The sequence below is a fragment of the Carcharodon carcharias genome, chromosome 9, assembly GCF_017639515.1.
Source record: "Carcharodon carcharias isolate sCarCar2 chromosome 9, sCarCar2.pri, whole genome shotgun sequence".
NCBI classification, from domain to species: domain Eukaryota; kingdom Metazoa; phylum Chordata; class Chondrichthyes; order Lamniformes; family Lamnidae; genus Carcharodon; species Carcharodon carcharias.
The window spans coordinates 58,296,357-58,310,033 of record NC_054475.1 but is presented as its reverse complement, the minus strand read 5'-3'; positions in this window follow the sequence as shown (position 1 = coordinate 58,310,033).

Sequence of the window (13,677 nt, the reverse complement as noted above, 5' to 3'; positions counted from 1 at the left end):
TTTCCCATATTAGAACCTTTGTCTCTTGCTTACCACATCTTCCCAAATTTGATCCCTTCCACTTTCCTAGCTATGCAGCTCACTCGAACATCTGTCCCAGCACCATTTAGGTGTAGACCATCCCAACAGTACAGTCTCCAGTACTGATGCCAGTGCCCCACTAACTAGCACCCACTTCTCCCACACCAGCCTTTGAGCCATCCATTCATTTCTCTAATCTTATTTCCCCTATGCCAATTTGCACATGGCTCAGGTAATAATCCAGAGATAAGTACCTTTAAGGTTCTGCATCTTAATTTGGTGTCCAGCTCCTCATACTGCCTATATAGTATCTCCTTTCTTGTCCTGTCTATGTTGTTGGTATCCACCGACCACAACTGGATCCTCTCCCTCCTACTGTAAGTTCCCCTTTAGCCCTGAGCAAATGATCCGAATCTTGGCACTGGGCAGACAACACAGCCGACTGGGCTCTCACACTTTGCTACAACGAACAGTGCCAATTCCCCTCATTATACTGTCCTCTACTACCATTACATTAGTTTTCCCCCCACACTCGAATGGCTTCCTGTACCACAAATCACCTTAGTGGGTTCTCTTAGTACCTGCCTTCCTTGTGTCTTTGTGTGTTTTAGTGTTCCAATGCAATGCCACCCCAGTGGCTGCCACATAGTTGGTGGAAAGCTGCTGACTCTCAGAGTGGAAGCCTGCCAATGGCCTTGGAGGTTGACTTCGTGCAGCTATTGCCCTAGAAGGCCCAGCTTTGGACTGCATCATCTTAGCATCTATGGCAACAGTCTGGGTTAATTAGCTGACAAGCAACAGCAAAGGAGTAGAGTTGCAGAGGTGGGAGCACAAATGCTATTATACTGAGGCTGCACAGCAGGTTTCTACACTACAGAGTCATGGCGACTTCCCCTGGGGTTTTGGGGGTCGGGGAGAGGGGAGGTGCTTCAGCAATCATAATAATCTGTTGTAGAACATATTTCTAGACTACGATGGCACCCTGAAAGCCCCTTTAAAACTGGCATCTGCAGCTATGATGGCGGTAAACTGAGCTTGCACGAGAGCAGTCTCAGCTTGCATGGTAGCATGGTGACCTTGCACTACAGAAGTCTGAACTTCACAGCAGCACTCATATGTTGGATGGCTTTTGCTTTGTGCTGTAATGGAAGCTGAGACATTGTTCCTTGGATGCTACATCATGGTTGGTTCCACAAGTGTGCTAATGGAGTTGGCCACCACTTTCAAGTCAGAAAAGATGGACTTCAAGCTCTGTGCACAGCTCTGCGCAAAGTTGTTCTCGGACTCATCCAGACTCCTTGACATTACACGGAGGCGGATTGGTCTGCCAATACAACAAGTGTTTAATTGTGCATAACTATCCGCCTTCCTCTGCAGCTTGTCCAATCCTGCAGCCGAACTCAGGTGTCATGTGCATAAAACATGAAAAAGATCATAAACTGTTTAAATCAAGCCTTACTTTCCGCTTATTTAAAAATGGACTTTGCCACACCAAAAACATGGCTGCTACACGTCACATGGTTTTCAAGTTGGCTACAGTTCTAGAAACTTCCAACAGTAATTACAGGACAAAACTCAACCCTCATCCTTGTGGAATCTCACATCTGTCATTGTGTGGACCCATTACAGTCAATGAAACAAGGGAGCAGCAGATGGTCTGTCTCTCCAGCCTGGGCTTAAAACAAAGTGAGACACAGCCATCAAAACTCGTTATACTCTCAGAGGCGCCAACAGCCACCATCTTCTTCTAAGGTGAGCAATGGATTTTGGCCAGAGACATAGGCCGGGATTTTCTGTGCCTGCCAGCATCGGGCATGTTTGGTGGCGTGAGTGGATAATATGGCATGATTGGTTTCACAACGGCGTGAAACCAGTTTGCGATCATCCGCTCGGCCCATTGATGGCGGGTCATGTTACCTGATAACGGATGTCAGGAACCTCATTGTAATACACCAGTATAATATTATAAGGACAGACAGCCAGACTCATTCCTCCCCCTGCTGGATCGTCTGCCCACATCGGCGGGAAAACACGCCGATGTGTTTCACAACAGCACATAAGCGACATGCAGCTGGCGAATTCACTTGGGACCTCAAGGTTTGTTTGCCTAGCTTGCTTTGGTCAGCACTCGTAGTCATCAGCGTTAGGCTTCACAGACACCACATCACTTTGAGGGGTTCACAGATAGGTCTCTACTTACCAGATCAGCAATATGTGGGTGGCTTTTCAATGGCTGCAGGACAAGGTCTTGCTTGGGGAAGGGGGAGAAGTGTCCTCAGACAAGGGAAGAGGCTGCAGGACGAGAACTGTCCTGGGAAAGGAGAGTGTCCCAGGGTGTGTCGGGGGGGGGGGGGGCACGTTGATCTGTGCAAATGGCCTCAAAATGGTTAGGGCTGAGGAGGCAGTCTCCAGAAGCGATGAGACCAGATGGACATGTGAGCGAGTGTGTGTGAGGATGGGTGGTGATATCCTTTGAGCTGGCAGTGAGTGAGATGCCAGTGAACGTGTGATGGGCTTGAGTGTGTCAGTTTAGAGTGATGAGATGGTTGCCATACCCTGGCTGCATGAATGAGATCATTCATCCTTCATCTGCATTGGATAGCGAACCTCTTCTATGCAGCATTGGCACTGACTATCACTGCCATTGCATACCAAGCTGGAGGGGTAATGTAGCTGCCCGTTGTGCGGCCAGAGCGGGGGTAGAGGACATCACAGCAGTCCTCCACGGCATCCAAGAGGTGTACGAAGGCTGCAATCTTTTTTGCTGCAGTCCTGGGCTGGAAGCGCTTAGCGCAGCTGTAGTTTAAATGTGGTTCCTGTCATGATGAAACTGTGAGGTGATGGCGCAGTGGGTGAATGAGATCCCGCCCGCCATGGAAACATGCGTTTCCTGGTAATGCATAAGTAATGCGGCAAGTTTGGGACGATACAGCATGAAATCCCGTCATCGCGACCAGCAGGTAAAACGTCGTTTTACCTGCCTACTACCGCACTTAGTGCAAATCTGGGCGATTCCGTCCATACAGCGGAATTTTACGGTGTCGTCATGGCCATGAAATGCAACAAGCTGTTCAAAAGTCCATTGACTTCGACAGGACCAAAAAATCCCGCCAGTTACAATTCCACCCATAGAAACTGATTGTTAACCTGAAACTGACTCAATGGGCAACACCACATGACATAAGCTCCTTTAGCCTTTACTGGATCCTGCTGTTGACATCCAGCCTGTCAACACCAAAGCAGGGCTCCTCAAAGCCTGGTTCTCTGGAAGATTCCTGCCATTGCTTGCAGAGCTGACCAAGTCTCCGTATACCAACCTCATCTAGCTACATCATCACCAACATTGAAGGAATTCAGCAACTCCTGCTTTCAGCTAGCTAAACCTGCCTGAACTTTAACTCATACATGAAGGAACCCTCATTAAACTCTAGGGGAGGCAGTGGTGTAGTGGTATTGTCACTGGAGTGATAATCCAGAAAGCCTAGCATAATCCTCTGGGGAGCCAGATTCAAATCCCACCACAGCAGATAAATTCAATAAAAAAATCTGGAATTAAAAGTGTAGTGATAACCATGAAGCTATTGTTGTAAAAACCCATCTGGTTCACTCATGTGAAGGAAATCTACCCACAGCAATGTGGTTGACTTTTAAAACAAATGCCCTCTGAGCAAGGGTAGATGGACAATAAATGATGCTCTCATCCCATGAATGAATAAAAAAACAACATTCTGGATGTGAATTAATATTCCTATCTTTTTGTTCTGTTTTCGGCTTTGTCTTTACTGAAAACTCTTTACTTTCCTATCTGCTTCTTGTGTGTTTATATAGTTGCTCGGTTTGAATGTATGAGTAAACAATACTTCTGATCTAAACCTAAAGAGAGTTTGCCGCGAGTCACTTTAAAACAGAATTCACAAACAGAGGATTTGTGGAAACACATCACAGTCTATTTCAAAAATTAAAACACCTCTGCGGCTAGAAAAATAAAGGAGTTCAGTTTAGCTCTCTCCCCTGTCCATTACAGTTAATCCATTATTAAAGAGGTAGTAGCAAGACATTTAGAAAATGATAATACTATCAGGCAGAGTCAACATGGCTCTATGGAAGGGAAATCGAGCTTGACAAATTTATGAGAGTTCTTTGAAGATTTAACAAGCAGGGTGGATAAAGAGGAACCAGTAGATGTAGAATATTTGGATTTCCAAAAGGCATGGATGAGGTGATACATAAAAAGTTACTACACAACATAAGAGCTCATGATGTTGGGATGATATGCTAACTTAGATAGAGGACTAACAGGAAACAGTGAGTAGGGATAAATGGGTCATTTTCAGGTTGGCAAATTATAATGAGTGGAGCGCCACAGGGATCAGTACTGGGGTCTCAACTATATTAATGACTTGGATAAAGAGACTTATTGTATTGTAGTCAAATCTGCTGATGATACAAAGATATGTAGACAAGCAAGTTGTGAGAAGGCTACAAAGAGTCTGCAAAGGGATGTAGACAGGTAATTGAGTAGACAGAAATTTGGCAGATGGAGTAGAATTTGGATGAATGTGAAATTGTCCACTTTGGCAAGAAGAATATAAAAGCAGAACATTACTTAAATGGAGAGAAACTGCAGAATGCTGCAGTAAAGAGGGATCCGGGTGTCCTTGTACATGAATCACAATAAACTAGCATTCATCAACCTCGACCACTTGTGGTCAATGAGGTGACTTGAACCTTTTGCAGTACTGCATGTAGATCCCTGAGACTGAGCTCATACCATTGACTGCAATGGCTATCTGGTTTCTTAGAGTTTGGCTGAGGAATCCGGCTCCCTTGCCGATAAAACACATCTCCTCCTGTGCACTTGCTCGACCAAGGCCTCCAGTGCAATGTTGGAAAATCATGGATCCTGCTCTCTTCCAAGCTGTATTATTAATTATCATTTTCCGCTTCAGAATGAGTTCCAAAACAAACCCTACCACCTGCTCCACCAACAGTGTACCTCTCCTTTAAAAGGTGCAGGCTTGCTTTCAAGTGGTGTTAGTTTCTCTCAGCCCCTCCTGAGGCATGCTTAAAAAAAATGTTGATAGCATATATGGAGCTCATTATAAAATTTTATGTAATTTTTAGATGCCACAAAAGTTTGCAGCTGTTACAAATTACTTGGTAAATTATGTTACTTACTTCTAGTTTCTTTTGGAGGTCCTTAATTTCCATGTTTTTGGTACTTAGATCATATGAAAAGATTTCTTTCTCTGCCAACAAGATACTGTAATCTGAAGACAGCTTTTCATGCCTTTCTCTGTGAGAAGAAAACACAGGTGTTAAAAGCGGCTTTCTATAGTTGTTTCTTGGTAATATAATAGAATTAGTTATTATTGATCAGAGAACAACAATTCTCTTGATCAAAATCAGTTCACATTTAAGCAATGGTCATGTAAATTGTGGCAATCCTTTAAAACTGATTTAACTCCAAGTATAGAAATGTAAGGTATTATTATGATATCAAGAAATCAGCCAGCTGCAGAGATGTGCATTGGTGCTGGACACTATCAGCTATCATACACTATAAGAATATTACAGCCATTAACAGTCAGCTGCAGCCACAAGCCTGTCTCCACCTCCTTGTAGCGGGGGGATTGAGCTTGGCTCCGGCACGGGGTTAGTGTCAGGCTCTGCTTTCTGCTGGGCATTTCTAATGGCTACCGGGAAGTTCTGTGGGTTGAGTCTCCGCCAGCATATGTCGTGGGGAGGGGGAGGGGCCAGAAATTAGTCACCCTTGTGGGCCCCTTGGTGCAAGGAGTGGTGACCATGGCAGGCTGGGGGGCAGAGCCTGATTGGCTGTTCAGAATCCACACAGGGGTAAAATGCAAGATTCAGCACATGGAAGGAGCTCCATGAGAAGTGGGCTAAATAGGAGCAGCAGTCAGAGAGATCAGCTTGAGGCCTATGTCGGGGCCTGGAGATTGGGTGAGGAGAAATGGAGCAGGCTTGCAGCTGACAGGGAGGCACAAGGATAGCCTAAACTGCATGGAATGCACGAGTCTGAGGAGCCCTGAATAACTGGATGGCAAGGTAATTTGGTTTAAGTGTTCCAGGGAACTAGCAAAAAGAAGAGTGCTACGAGCTCACCTGTTCTCAATATTGTTTCTCCAATACACTTTGAGTCCAGATAGCCCAAGCCCAGTTTGCGAATAGTGAGGATAGGGAATAAAGGAAAAAGATTCGGGATCATGATACAGCACCCTGCAGAACTCAAGACAGTACCAGCTCCCATCATTTACCAAAGAAGTCTGCAACACTGCTGATTTGAGACAAGGAGCTGAGCTCTCAATGGTTTTTCTGTGTTCTGTAGTGCTGAGCAATGGTCATCCACTGTAAGGAGTTTGTTTCTTTAGGACAGACTTTTACATGAATGTGTTTATAGGTATGATGCCGATGGAATGAAGGATCACTGTACAGGAACCTTGTGCATTCCATGTGCTTAAATCCTGCATTACATCCTTTTGTGGATTCTGAACTCCAATTTATTGTGATGATGGCATAGAGTGCCAAACAGGTCAACTTCCTTGCTTAAAAAGCTCAAAACAAATAAAATTACCAGGGATAGATCAGATTTTTCCAATTCATGTTTACATTGTAACAGTGCAGTGGGTGTGCAGCTTTGCCCATCTGTTGACCTCGCTGCTAACCCCAGCCGATTTTCCAAGTCAGATCACTGTCATAAAAATCAGGCCTCCTTATGAAGAACTGTCAGTGAATGAGAATATGATTAGGGCATGGCGGGGTGGTGTCGGGAGGCAGGAAGGGTTCGGTGGGGGAGGAAAGGAGGGAAATTGGTAACCTACTACAGGCGTTAAAGGCCAGTAGCAACTTTAAAAACTAAAGTAGCAACAATTACAGTATCAGAAGAAGTTGAGAAGTCGTGGCGGCCAGCAGACCAGTGGGGAACAGAACTTCACTGAAACCAAGATGAATACAGGACAAAACTGTTTGGCATGTGGTGAACGAGACTATCTTGACCCCAGTAAGCACAAATAAAAGGGGGGTTGTTGAAGCTGTTCGTGCCAGCAACAAGATCCAAAACATAATGTAGGGATAAGAAAATTAATAACTTGATCAGAATGGGCATGATCAGTGCTTCACTGTTTTACTGCAGCAGAAGACTCCATAAAATCTCCCTTGGAAGTCCAGCTTCAGCAAGCAGAGTTCATAGCCTACAAGGGTGAGCTAAATTCATTTAATTTCCAGGCTGCAGCCAGTCCTGAAAATCCCCATTTATTAATTCAGTCAGAAGCTCCATTTGAACAAAACTTGTTCTAATCCCAATTCTGAGTCTCAACATGTGGCTCCCGAGTTTGGAAAAGCAAAGAAAGTTAATAATTAAATTACTCAGCCTCTTGGGAACCTTGCGTCCTCCTGAATCCTTAAACAGCAAGCCTGCAGTTCATTTAAATGTTCCATTACTCACAACACTACATCACTGATTAAATTAAGTCAGCAGACTGCCAATCCATGCAGCGACTAGTTGAGAATTCTTCCTGAAGCGTGTTGCAATTTTGCGAAGCCTGCCAAAACTGGCTTCTGTCTGTAGGGTTGCTCTCTTGCTTGTGCGTCTCCACCAGGGAGATGGTCATCAAAGCATTCAAAGAGATGTCTGCAAGCCATGGCATCCCAATGAGCTCATATCAGATCACAGCCCACAATTCTCTAATGAAAGTTTCACACACTTTGCAGCCATAGCTGGCTTCTGCCACATCACTAACTGGGAAATCCATTGTTCTGCAGTGAACAGTGATGACAGCTTGGAAGTCTGCAAGCTCTGAAAGCTGTACCCACACTTTTAATCTTAACATAAATCACAGTTCCATACTTCCAACTCCACAGGGACTCACAAAAGGTCCAGACTAGTCACAAAATGAGTCTTGAGAGAAATATTTTTTATGGGACAGCATTGCTCCAGACTTCAGCAAAAGTCTGCAGACCTGCAAGCCAGAGGTAATCCAGCTAGTTAGACTGAGCTACATGAACAACACAGGAGAATCCTAAAGGAAGATAATACAAAATGGGCAGAAGCCAACCCTCAGTCCAGCTTATCAGATCACAAAGACTCAGTCAGGGAAAGCAATTCCTGAACTGCACAGCAAAGCAACTTTGCCAGTGCTATGGTGTGAAGCATCCCTACAGGAGAGATCAGTGTCCTGCACGTACAGCCAAGTGGTTATGGTACTGCGCTTGTAACCCCAAGATCAAGAGTTCAAATCTCACAATGGCAAACTATGAAACAATGTAATTTCATCTGAATAGGAACAGATGGAAATGTGTTTGTACTCAAAAGAGTTACAGTCCACTGCAACAGACAGGGACACTTTGGTAAACTGTGCCTGTCAAAACTCCAGCACTGCATAGATAGCCCAAAGGTAATCCACAAGATCGAGACTCAAAAGACACAGCCATGCTTCTTGGTGAGATCAAAGAAAGTGGTTCTTCACTTTGGAATGCTGACATCCTGGTAAACAGTCATCTAACAAATTTTAAATCAGATTCCAGCATGACAGTCCTGTCAGACAAGGAACCATGGCTCAAAGACCTTTAACTTCAAACAGACACTTTGCTTCACGCAGCAGGAGGACTCCACCTTCCAATCAAAGGCACCCTGCAGGTGACTGAGGTACAAGGACAAAATGATCCAAGCAATCTTCTTCACGGTCAACAACCAGGACTACTCTTTAGTAGGTATCGAGCTTAACCTACTGCAACAAATTGATGAGGTCAATCAGCAAGGCCATGGCTGCAAATACAGATAAGATTTCCCAACACCCCTCATGGGACTAGGCCACCTGAAAATTGCTTAAAGGAATACGCTCAGGATTGATGCCAAACTAGTATGCTAATTCACTCAACAAAAGGTCCCACTCCCTCATGAAGGAAGTATAGTGGTAGGTGGACAAGATGGTGAACATGGGAATCATTTCCTCAGTCAGGCAATCTACCGCATGGTCTTCAGGTTTGGTCCCAGTCCAAAAATCGAAAGGGTCTGCATCTGCAGAGACCTAAGGCAGCTAAAGGAGGTCATAGCCAGAGGTCCATTCCCATGTTCTCAGTGGACAAGAGCCTTACCAAGATTTCAAGGAGCACAGTGTTATCCAAACCAGACACTAACAGCAATTTCTGGCAGCTTCCCTTCGATGAGAACTCCCGGCTCCTTTATTAACCCCTTTGGCATATTTTGTTTCAACTGTCTGCCCATTAGGATTACGTCAGTGCCAGAAGTATTCCTACACACAGCATCAGACATCCTTCAGGGGGTCATTTGCCAAATGGATGATGGTTTGGTTCATGGGATTACAGTGGAAGAGTACGATGAAAGGCTCATGGCAGTCTTGGAGCCACTGCAAAAAGGGCTGACATTGAACGATAAATGTGAGTTCACCAAGACCTAATTCAGTTCTTGTCGTCATGTTGTCAGCAACAAAGATATCACAGCAGACCCACACAAAACCAAGCTAATTACCAATTTCCCCACCCCTTCCTCCATCCCGGACCTTCAGCATCTCCTACGGATGGTAAACGAACTGGCGAAGAGTTTACCTTACTTGGCACAAGTCATGGCACCATTGAGACACCTGCTCAAGAAAGACAACGCATGGTACTGTGATTCCCAGCAACAGCATGCAAGGAGATGTTACTCTCCACCGACATTCTGGCCCACGACGACCCGGCCTTACTCACCACCACCATAGCTGCTGATGCTTTGTCGATATCTGGGGGTGGTTTTCTTTCAAGAGCAATTGGATGGCAGTCGGCAATCCATCTACTATGTTTCTAGAGGGCTGCTGAACATGTAAACCATGTATGCCAACATCGAGAAGGAAGCTCTTGTGCTCACACGGGCCTGTATGAAGTTTTCCGACTATGTTATCAGCCTCAAGGTCACAATTGAATCTCCTTGTTAAATTAAAAGAAGCTCACAAAGATACCTCCTCAGATCCAGGTGTTTTGCCTATACCTCATGAGACTCACCTACGATACCATCTATTTCCAGGGAAAAAAAAATCAGATGAAGGCACATGCACTTTCTAGGACTACCATGGGCCTTCCGACCAAATAGAACATCGACTTTGTCACTGAGCTGGAGGCCTGCTCCCAAGCCACTATCAGTCATCTGCCAGGAACCAAGACCAGGCTCCAATTGATCCGCAAACAGCAGCTCCGCGATGAAGGGTGTGCCTGCATCTGCAACAAGGGTGGTGTCCTCAAAGACCAAGTGGTGGTTCAGTCAAAACATAGTTCGAACAGCAGAGCCACATCACAGTCACAAGTGACTTCCTGGTTTATGATGAACAGCTGGTCATTCCAGCCTCTATGGGCAGATGTCCTTCAGAAGTTACACCAGGGTCATGTAGGCATCACTAAGTTCATGGCAGAGGTCCAATCCACTGTTTGGTGGCTGGGTATCTCCAAAGCAATAGAGGAGACCATCGCAAATTGCCAGGATTGTGCATTGCACCACCAGGACCAAAGAGAGCCACTCATTCCCACAAAAATCCCAACAGGCTACAATGGCAAATCCTTCCTAATCATTATAGACTACTTCTCCAGGTGGGTGGAGGTAAAGCAATTTCATACCACCACCGTGGAGACAGTTGTCAAAGCACTCAAAAGAGATGTCTGCAAGCCATGGCATCCCAGATAAGCTCATTTCAGGTAACAGCCCACAATGCTCTAATGAATGCTTTGCGCGCTTCACAGTCATTGCCAGCTTCCACCACTGCACCAGCTCCCCAAGATATTCACAAATGGTGAAGCGGAATAAGGGGTCCATACAATGAAGGCCCTCCTGATGAAAAACGAGGACTTCCTCATCACACTGCTCACTAACAGGTCCACCCACTTACAGTGCAGCCTGTCCCCGACTGAGCTTCTGATGGGCAGGAAACTTCATACACAACTCCTGATCCTGCTGAAGGAACTCCTGCCAGGATTGGTAGCCAAGGACTACCAGGATGTACAAGCAAGAGAGCAGACAGGAGCAAGCTTTTGCCTACAACAGGCAACAGAGTACCATACACTTGCCACAGCTGCAGCAGGGTGACAAGGTGTGGCTCCCTGACCTCAGGAGACAAGGAACGATCCTCCAACAGAATGAAGACCAACCCCGGTCCTACCAGATTGGCATGCCAGAGGGTAGTCAGATGCAACAGATGGAGTTTCCACTCTCTCCCTAGACTGGCTCCCTCCATTTCTCGGTGGAGGACTGTTGATGAGGATACCCAAATGCCAGTCCAGCCTCAAAGCCAACGACAAGAACCAAAACCAACAGAGCCTACCACTCTCCCGACAGAATGGTGAACAAGATGTGGAATCTCTAACTTCAAGAACATATGGGGGGCAGTGATGGGGTACATACAGAAGACTACAAAAACTTCTTTAACAGACACATTCAGTAACCAACAACATCGCAACATATAGTAAGCTCCCAGCAGTGTGACTGCCCCTTTTATATTTCTTAGCTCAATCCATAGAGCCTCATTTGATGATCCTTCTAACAAATCATCCATCCTGGCAGCTGTAATTGTTTCTCTGACCAAAATTGCCATGTCCTTCCTTTTTTATCCACCTATATTGTCTGAAGTGCCAGGAATAGTGAAGTGCCATTCCTGTCCCTCCTTAAGCCATGTTTCTGTAATAGCTATATCACACTGCTATGTTTCTATCATGCGCTCAGCTTGTCTGCTTTAAAAGCTATACTCTTTGCATTGAAATAAATACTCCTTGAGCACTGCCAAGCTTTTCTTTTCTCTAACCTTTGTTTCCTCTGCCTTCCTAGCTCATTCATTAATTTTCTGCCTTCCATTTTCATTTCTGGTTTTGTAACAACTGAATCTACCCTCAGGTCCCCATCCCCCTGTCAAACTACTTTAAACCCTCCCCAACATCACGAGCAAAATGTCCCGCAAGGAACTCAGTCCCAGCTCTGTTCGGGTGCAACCCGAATATTTATAATTCTGTAACCAAAACTTTGTAACAAAATTTATCAACTTAAATTAAAATATTATTCGTGTTTTTGATGATGCACTCCAGCTGCCCTGGTACCCACCAATGACAGAAGAAACATAGGCAATAGGAGCAAGAGTAGGCTATTCGGCCCTTCAAGCCTGCTCTGGCATTCATCATGAATGAACTCAATAGCCTGCTCCCGCTTTCTCCCCATATCCTTTGATCCCTTTCACCCCAACAGCTATATCTAACTCCTTGAAAACATGCAATGTTTTGGCCTCAACTACTTTCTGTGATAGCGAATTTCATAGGCTCACCACACTCTGGGTGAAGAAATTTCTCATCTTAGTCCTAAATGGTCTACCCCATATCCTCAGACTGTGACCCCTAGTTCTAGACTCCAGCACCATCGGGAACATCCTTCCTGCATCTACCCTGCCTAGTCCTGTTAGAATTTTATAGGTTTCTATGAGATCCCCCCTTATTCTTCTGAACTCCAACGAACATAATCCTAACCAACTCAATCTCTACTCATATGTCAGTCCCACCATCCCAGGAATCAGTCGGGTAAACCTTCGCTGTACTCCTTCTATAGCAAGGACATCCTTCCTCAGATAAGAAGACCAAAACTGCACACAATATTCCAGCTTTGGTCTCACCAAGGCCCTGTATAATTGCAGCAAGACACCCCTGCTCCTGTACTCGAACCCTCTCGCTATGAAGGCCAACATACCATATGCCTTCTTTACTGCCTGCTGCACCTGCATGCTTACCTTCAGCGACTGGTATATGAGGACACCCAAGTCTCATTGCATGTTCCCCTCTCTCAATTTATAGCCATTCAGATAATAATCTGCCTTCCTGTTTTTGCTACCAAAATGGATAACCTCACATTTATCCACATTATACTGCATCTGCAATGCATTTGCCCACTCACTCAGCTTGTCCAAATCACCCTGAAGCATCTCTGCATCCTCCTCAGAGTTCACCCTCCCACCTAGCTGTGTCATCTGCAAATTTGGAGATATTACATTTAGTTCCCTTATCTAAATCATTAATATATATTGTGAATAACTGGGGTCCCAGCACTGATCCCTGCAGTACCCCACTAGTCAATTCCTGCCATTTGGAAAAAGACCCATTTATTCCTACTCTTTGTTTCCTGTCTGCCAGTTTTCTATCCATCTCAATATACTACCCCCAATCCCAAGCGCTTTAATTTTACATGCTCATCTCTTATGTGGGACTTTGTCGAAAGCCTTCTGAAAGTCCAAATAAACCACATCCACTGGCTCCCCTTCATCAACTCCGCTAGTTACATCCTTGAAAAATTCCATTAGATTTGTCAAGTATGATTTCCCTTTTGTAAATCCATGCTGACGCTGTCCAATTCTGCCACTGTTTTCCAAGTGCTCAGCTAATATATCCTTTATAATAGACTCTAGAATTTTCCCCACTACTGACATCAGGCCGACTGGTCTATAATTCTCTGTTTTCTCTCTATTTCCTTTTTTAAATAGTGGGGTTACATTAGTTACCCATCAATCTGTAGGAACTGTTCCAGAGTCTATAGAATCTCAGATGATGACCATCAATGCATCCACTATTTCTAGGGCCACTTCCTTAAGTACTCTGGGATGTAGATTATCAGGCCCTGGGGAT